Source organism: Erinaceus europaeus, chromosome 1 (assembly GCF_950295315.1).
Source record: "Erinaceus europaeus chromosome 1, mEriEur2.1, whole genome shotgun sequence".
Taxonomy (NCBI): Eukaryota; Metazoa; Chordata; class Mammalia; order Eulipotyphla; family Erinaceidae; genus Erinaceus; species Erinaceus europaeus.
Genome location: NC_080162.1, coordinates 25,912,758 through 25,919,318, shown reverse-complemented (window position 1 = coordinate 25,919,318; position 6,561 = coordinate 25,912,758). Strand labels below are relative to the sequence as shown.

Below are 6,561 nucleotides of genomic sequence, written 5' to 3'. Positions count from 1 at the left end.
GACTCCTCTCCCTAGAAATTGCCAGGGAGGATGCATTGTCCATTTCTGCTTTCCCACCACTCTGGGTCCTCCGCCTGGAACCTAGTAATGTCCACAGCTCCAGCTCCCAATAAGCTAGATGTCCAGATGTACCACAAATCTCTGACACCCACTGTCTCTCTGTCCCCTTTGGCACATCACCCCACCCCATTCACATGTGTATGTACACACACACACACACACACACACACACACACACACACACACACACACATATACATATACATGGGCATTTGAATGTCCACCTCAGCAGCCTCCAAAAGCTAAGTGCAAGCCCCACCCTCCAGGAGAAATTCAGAGGCTTTGTCTATGGGGGCCTTTCTGATCCCACAGGGGAACATTCTTGGGGTCTTCTCACTGCATCACCACACCACACCCCCTCTGAAAACAGATACACAAATATGTGTCTATTTATTTTATTCTTTAAGCTGTGTGTTAGTCTTCTAGGAATGCTGTAACAAAAAGTGAGTGATGAGAGGAGAGCTATATTCCCCTCTAGTTTTGAAGGCCACATATCCAGAATCAAGGTCAGCAGGGCATCACTACTTCTGGAATCTCTGGGGGAAAGTCCTTCTTTGCTTCTTCCATCTTCTGGTGTGTGTTGGCACTCCCTGATGTTCCCTGGCTTATAAATACATTATTCTTCAGTCTCTGCCTCCATCTTCATGGGGCTCTCCCTCTGGGTGTCTGGGTCTCAGTGATCTCACCTAGAGAGCCTCAACTAAGTTGCACCAATTGTACCTATAAAGGCCCTACTGCTAAACAAGGAGACTGCACATTCTAGGTACCGAGGATTAGCACTGGAGCATACACAGCTTTGGTGGGTGGGGCATGACTCAACCCACTTCATAGGGCTCTAGGGCTAGAAACTCAAGAAGAGCTCATTAGCCCAAGCCACTGAGGATGAGGAGTAGCAGAGACCAGAGCTGAGAACTATCTGAACCAGAGACCCCCTCTACCTGCAGGCATACACAGCACAGCACACCCCAGGCCTGCCTGTGGGCTACTGAGGGACTAGTAAGGGGCAAGGCTATGGGGAGGTCAGGATGCTGAGTACAGAAATAATGGAAGGAGGTACAACTGAGACATGAGCTATCCAGAAGCCTGCAGACCTCTGTGCTTTCTGAATACACAGGACAGATCCTGGAGAAATGAAGACAGGCTCAGTAAAGGAAACACCTCAACCTTTCTGAAGGTCTGTCTCTCTGTTTCTTATGCCAATTCTTACCCCACCCCTTGCCCCAGGAACCTCCCCCCCCACCTTTAGCTCTCTAAAGTCCTCTGATGGGTGAGTGGGGAGGGGGGAGTGTGAGCTCAGGCTGGACCCAGCTGTGCTAGAGGAATGTGAGGACCAGTGGGAAGTTAGTAGCCATACCTGGCATCTACAGAAGCAGGAGCAAGCAACCTACTCTGTATGTGAGCTTTGCTGTTCAGGAGATCAGGAGGCAGGAAAGTGGCCTTGTTGTGTATCTACTTGCTCTGGGAATTCTGATAGGCCCTAACCTGCAGCCTCCCATTTAACTGTGCCAGTTTTTTTTTGTGTAGTATGGGCAGCAGGGAGCTTCTCCAACCCCTCCTTTCAAATCAGAAAAGGGAAGTACCACAACTAACCAAGGTCGCATCACCAAAAGACTTGAGTGTCTACAGAGTCACCAAACTGTGATTCTGAGGTGAGCACCAGGGCAGTAAAGGGGCAGGCTTAGCAGCTCAAGTTCATTATGAGACCCCGATGGAAGTCTTGGAGTCAGAGTAAATAAATAAGCCGCTGATTTCCCTGGAGGGGACTCGGGCCACCTTTCATTATTTCATTGGCTCAGGAGCTAAAACAGCTGCATTTTATCATTCCTCAAAAATCCATAAAAGGGAAGGAAAATGTGGCTGCTTGGAGGGAAAATGGATGAGCATTTAAATTTAATTGTGGCCCCAGTGCTCTGTGATGGGGCCCTGAGATGTCACCCGCTGGGTCTGGGGGTCACCACCAGAGCTGAGAGAGAAAGGCTTTACAAACTCCAGAGCCCTGAGTTAACAGTGGTGATCTTTACTCCTTGGGCTCCTGACCCCAGACCCTCTGGCCACACCCTCCTCTGGCCTCCTGCAGCACCTCCTCCATACACCCCCCCAAATCCATACCCAAGCTTCTGTCTGACAGAGCGCCTGACTGCCTGCCCCAGCCTGCCCCCCGGCTCTCCAGGCCTGCTAGGCACAGCAACTCCTGGGGGAGGCCACCCTCCCATCCCTGGCCTGGCTTTGCCTCTCATGCCCTGCTCACTCTTCTTACCTGGAACAGGGGAGCTGTGAGATTACACTTTGACCTATCCTTGGGAGCTAATTTTTAAAAAATATTTATTAATTTATTTATTCCCTTTTGTTGCCCTTGTTTTTATTGTTATAGTTATTGTTGTTGTTGGGTAGGACAGAGAGAAATGGAGAGAGGAGGGAAGACAGAGAGGGGGAGAGAAAGATAGACACCTGCAGATTTGCTTCACCACTTGTGAAGCGACTCCCCTGCAGTTGGGGATCTGGAGGCTTGAACCGGGATCCTTCCACTGATCCTTGTGTTTTGTACCACCCACGCTTAACCCTCTGCGCTACTGCTGGCTCCTGGGAGCTGATTCTGAATCTTCAAATGCCCAACTTGTTGTGTGTGCATGAAACTCAAGAGCTCAGGTTGCCAGAGAGAGATGAAGAATAGGGAAGTTTCCAATGGAAGGGGCTGGGACACAGAACTCTGATGGTGGGAACTGTGTAGAATTGTACCCCTGTTATCTTACAATCTTGCTAGTCATTATTAAGCCACTATTAAAAATTAAAGAAAGAGAGAGAGAAAGAGAGGGAGAGAGAGAGAGAGACAGAGAGAGAGAGGAAGCTCAGGTTATGGAGACAGCTCACCTGGGAGGAGAGTGCCTGCTTGGTCATGTGCATGACCCAGCTTTCAGCCCCATCTCCCACAGCACTGAGTGAAGCTTAAGTACTGTGATGTCTCTCTGAAAAAGTTGGCTTGTAGTGGTGATATATGTGGGGGGGGGGGGAGGAAGGCAGGGGTGAGAGTCCAGAATTGCTCATGAGCTTGATGAATCTGTAATCTTTACCTGCCTGGGACACTGGAAAATACAGGTTTTTGATTAGGTCCAAGATTCAGCTCTTGCAACACTATGAGGGGAGATGCATGCTGACCCTCTGCAGACCCTACAGTCCCCCTGGAGGGGGTGACAGAAGTATATTTGCTCACTCTAATTCTAAGGCTTCCAGGGAAGTCTCATAATGAACTTGAACTTCTAAACCTGCCCCTCCACTTCAAATCCCATTTTGGTGCCTTCTTTGTAGATTTTCAAAAGCCTTCTGGTGATGTGGTTCTGGATAGCTTTCATGCTTTCCTTTCCTCTTCTGAAATACAAGAGTGGCTGAGGGCGAGTCTCTGTATCCTTTACACTTTGCACTAGCAAGGCTCTCAGGCATAGAAGGGTAAACTGAGACTCAGGACAAGGCTGAATGTTGCCTGGGTTTACCCTCACGAAAGAGAATGTCTGAGAGTCTCCCACCCACTGTTCTTAAGAGCCTGTCTACTGAGCCCCTTCCCTGGCTGTCTCCTCTCTCACCCGCCTCCTGGTTTCCTGCTTCATTTTTCACTCCAGTTCTGGCTTTTCCTGGAGATGTCTGGCTCTGGAGCAGCAGCTTCTCAGCAGATGGTATACGGATGGAAGATAGATTTCATCTCAAAGACGAGTTCTGCTAGACTGGAAGTGGCTGCCTCCAGCACTTGGCCCTGAGGTCTCAGACACAAGGCTCCACTCAGAGAGAGGAAATGCGGGGATCAATTAGTGATGTCTGCCACAGACCCAGAAGTGGGGCTTGGTGGTGGGTGTGTACATACTATTTGTGGCTCCTGAAGGGCAGCCATGACATTCAGGCGTCTCTCCTGGCAGCTCTTACAATCTACTGTCTTATTCAGTGACACTTGTAAACTACATTGTGAAGGTACAAGGAGTGTGTAATAGGAAAGACAGTCTGAGACACAAAGAGGCCAAGTGATTTGCCCCCCAGCCACCGGTCAGCTCCAAAGTTAGGGCAGGAGTTCAGTTTTGCTAGAGTTCCATTGACAGACTTTGCCTGCTATCTCCCCCAGCCTGAAAGGTCAAGGTCCAAGGACTGTCCTTAGCATGTCCAGACTTGCTCCAGAGCAGTGTTTTGAGTGGTGCCTCTCTAAACCTGCCCACCCATATCTCACAGCCTCAGTGTCTCAAACCAGTCTGCATGACCATTTCCAGTCCTCAGTCTCCTTCTGGGTTAATCAGATGGAGAATTAGCCTAAATAGCTTAGTTTCCCAGCAGCCAGCTCACAGCTCCTACCTCCACTCTCCTTTTCCTCCCCACTCTCCCTTCTCCTGCAAGTCTGACCACCATCAGCTCTGAGAAGCACCTGGAGCCCTACCAGCCTCCAACAAGGGCTGTGGACCATCTTTGTAGCCCATACATACAGTCCTAGTGTTCCTGTGGTCTCCAAAAGTGCAGGTGAGCAGAAACCTTGTAAGGTGCCCACCTCTACCACACTGGGGTTCTGCCAACATCTCCACCAACAAGAAAGCATTTCTGTCCCAAAGGCCACCCAGAGGGGTTAGGCTGGGCCCAGACAGTGACCCTGCTGCTGAGTCTGGGCTCAGTGCCTTCTCCTGATGCCAAATGACTCAAAGTGCCACTTTTAGCAGGTAAGCTGTAACTGGTGGCACCTGCACATCTCCATGTCGCCTGCCAGGGGAGCTGGCGATGAGATAACGCCTGGCCTGGGCTCTGGCTCTGTTGAAAGAAAGAGTGTTTGCACATGTGCCACGCACCTTCACTCATCTATTGATTTCTGTTTGAAGATCTTAGCCCAGCTCTGCAAAACAAGTCACAAGACACAGAAGTCCATGTCTCCCCTGCAACCTGGCTTCTCATGATAAGGCCCCAAATCTACAGCTCTGGGCTTTCCCAGCAGAGTTCACAGGACTAAAGAAAGTTGTTGGACCCAGAAACGGAAAGAGCCACCCAAGAACTCAAGCTTTTGGAGGACTGTGTGGGATCTGAGGAACAAGGATAAGAGAACAAGTGGAAAAAGGAAAGCATTGATTTAACTCTTACGGCCTCCTAAGTACTCTGCTGGAGATTGCATCTCAGCTCATTTGTCCTGAACTATCAAGCTGAATCAAAAGTTCTCAATCCCATCTGCAGAGAGAACTTGTAAATAGCATTAGTGGCTCTGATTTAATGGTGTTGGGAGGGTCCCATGTTGGCTATTTTTTTTTAATGTTCCCCAGAGGTTTCTAATGTGAAAGCAGGGGAGTGAACTGTGACCCAAGGAAGTGCTTCCCAAATAAATGACTGGATCTTGTTAAAATACAGATTCTGATTCAGCAGGGTTGGGGTTGGACCGTCTAGCAAGCTCTCAGGGATGCCAAAGCTGTTGGTCCTTTGGTCACACGTTGAGTGGCAGGAGTTTAGCTTGTCAATTCCACAAAGGCAAAGACTTTTCTTTGGTTCATCACTAGTCCTAAAACAATGCCAACAGGATAATGCAGTTGCAGAACTGATAAGAAAGGCACGAAGAAATGAGCACACTTTGGAGACAGGTATAAGATAGCTGTCATTTTACATCCAAGCAAGCCGAGGTCATTGTGGCATCATAAGGGAAAATTGGAAGGGACTGACCTGTATGTGAGATTGGCAGCTGAGTGACACACAAGCTGTGATTCTCACATGACAGCAGAGGTAAGGACTCCGGCTCATGGGTTTGTCTGCCTAAATTCAAGCACTGCCTCCAGCTCTCATGACCCAACCAGACTTGGAAATAGGTTAAGCTGGTTCCTGATGTACAGTCTATTCAGTGTCCCATTTGCTCTGTTTTTCAGCTGAAAATGGAGGGGGGGGAAACAATTGTGTTTTTTTTTATTTCAAATGGTTATTTTGAAGATTAAATGAAATGATCTGCACTGGATACTAGAGGATATTAAGAATTATTGCTGATTACAGAAAACAGACCTTCCACCTTCTGCACTGCATAAAGAATTTTGATCCATACTCCCAGAGAGATGAAGAAGTGGGAAGCTTCCAATGGAGGAGATGGGACACAGAACTCTGGTGGTGGAAACTGTATAACTGTTATCCTACAGTTGTGTTAAACATTGTTATATCACTAATAAAATTTAAAAATAAGAATCATTGCTGAACCTGAAAGGTATTCTCACTGGGTAGGTCACCTGACTTGTCATGTGCTTATCACAGGAGAGGTGCTGTGGCACTGGAGAATGTTCCAGTGCTATGGTATCTCTCCCTTTTGGGGGAGAAAGACCACCCAGAGCAGTACAGTGACACGTTGGTGAAACCTGGGCTTCACAAAGAAAATAAAAAGACTATTGCTTACATTTTTAGGTATGAAAAATGTTTTCAGTTAGTTTGTTTTCAGTTAGTTTGGGGCAGCAACCCCTACTAAGGTGTATATATATATATATATATATATATATATGTGACATGATACTAGTCTGGAACTAG

The 6,561-nt window shown here is 48.0% G+C and overlaps 1 long non-coding RNA gene across 1 annotated transcript; it reads left to right on the top strand.

The window, feature by feature from the left end:
* The first annotated feature begins 952 nt into the window (after window positions 1-952).
* On the top strand, window positions 953-6,231 carry LOC132541747 (uncharacterized). Its single transcript, XR_009552845.1, has 2 exons — window positions 953-1,234; window positions 3,672-6,231. It is a non-coding gene; the product is annotated as an uncharacterized LOC132541747 (long non-coding RNA).
* Window positions 6,232-6,561: the final 330 nt, after the last annotated feature.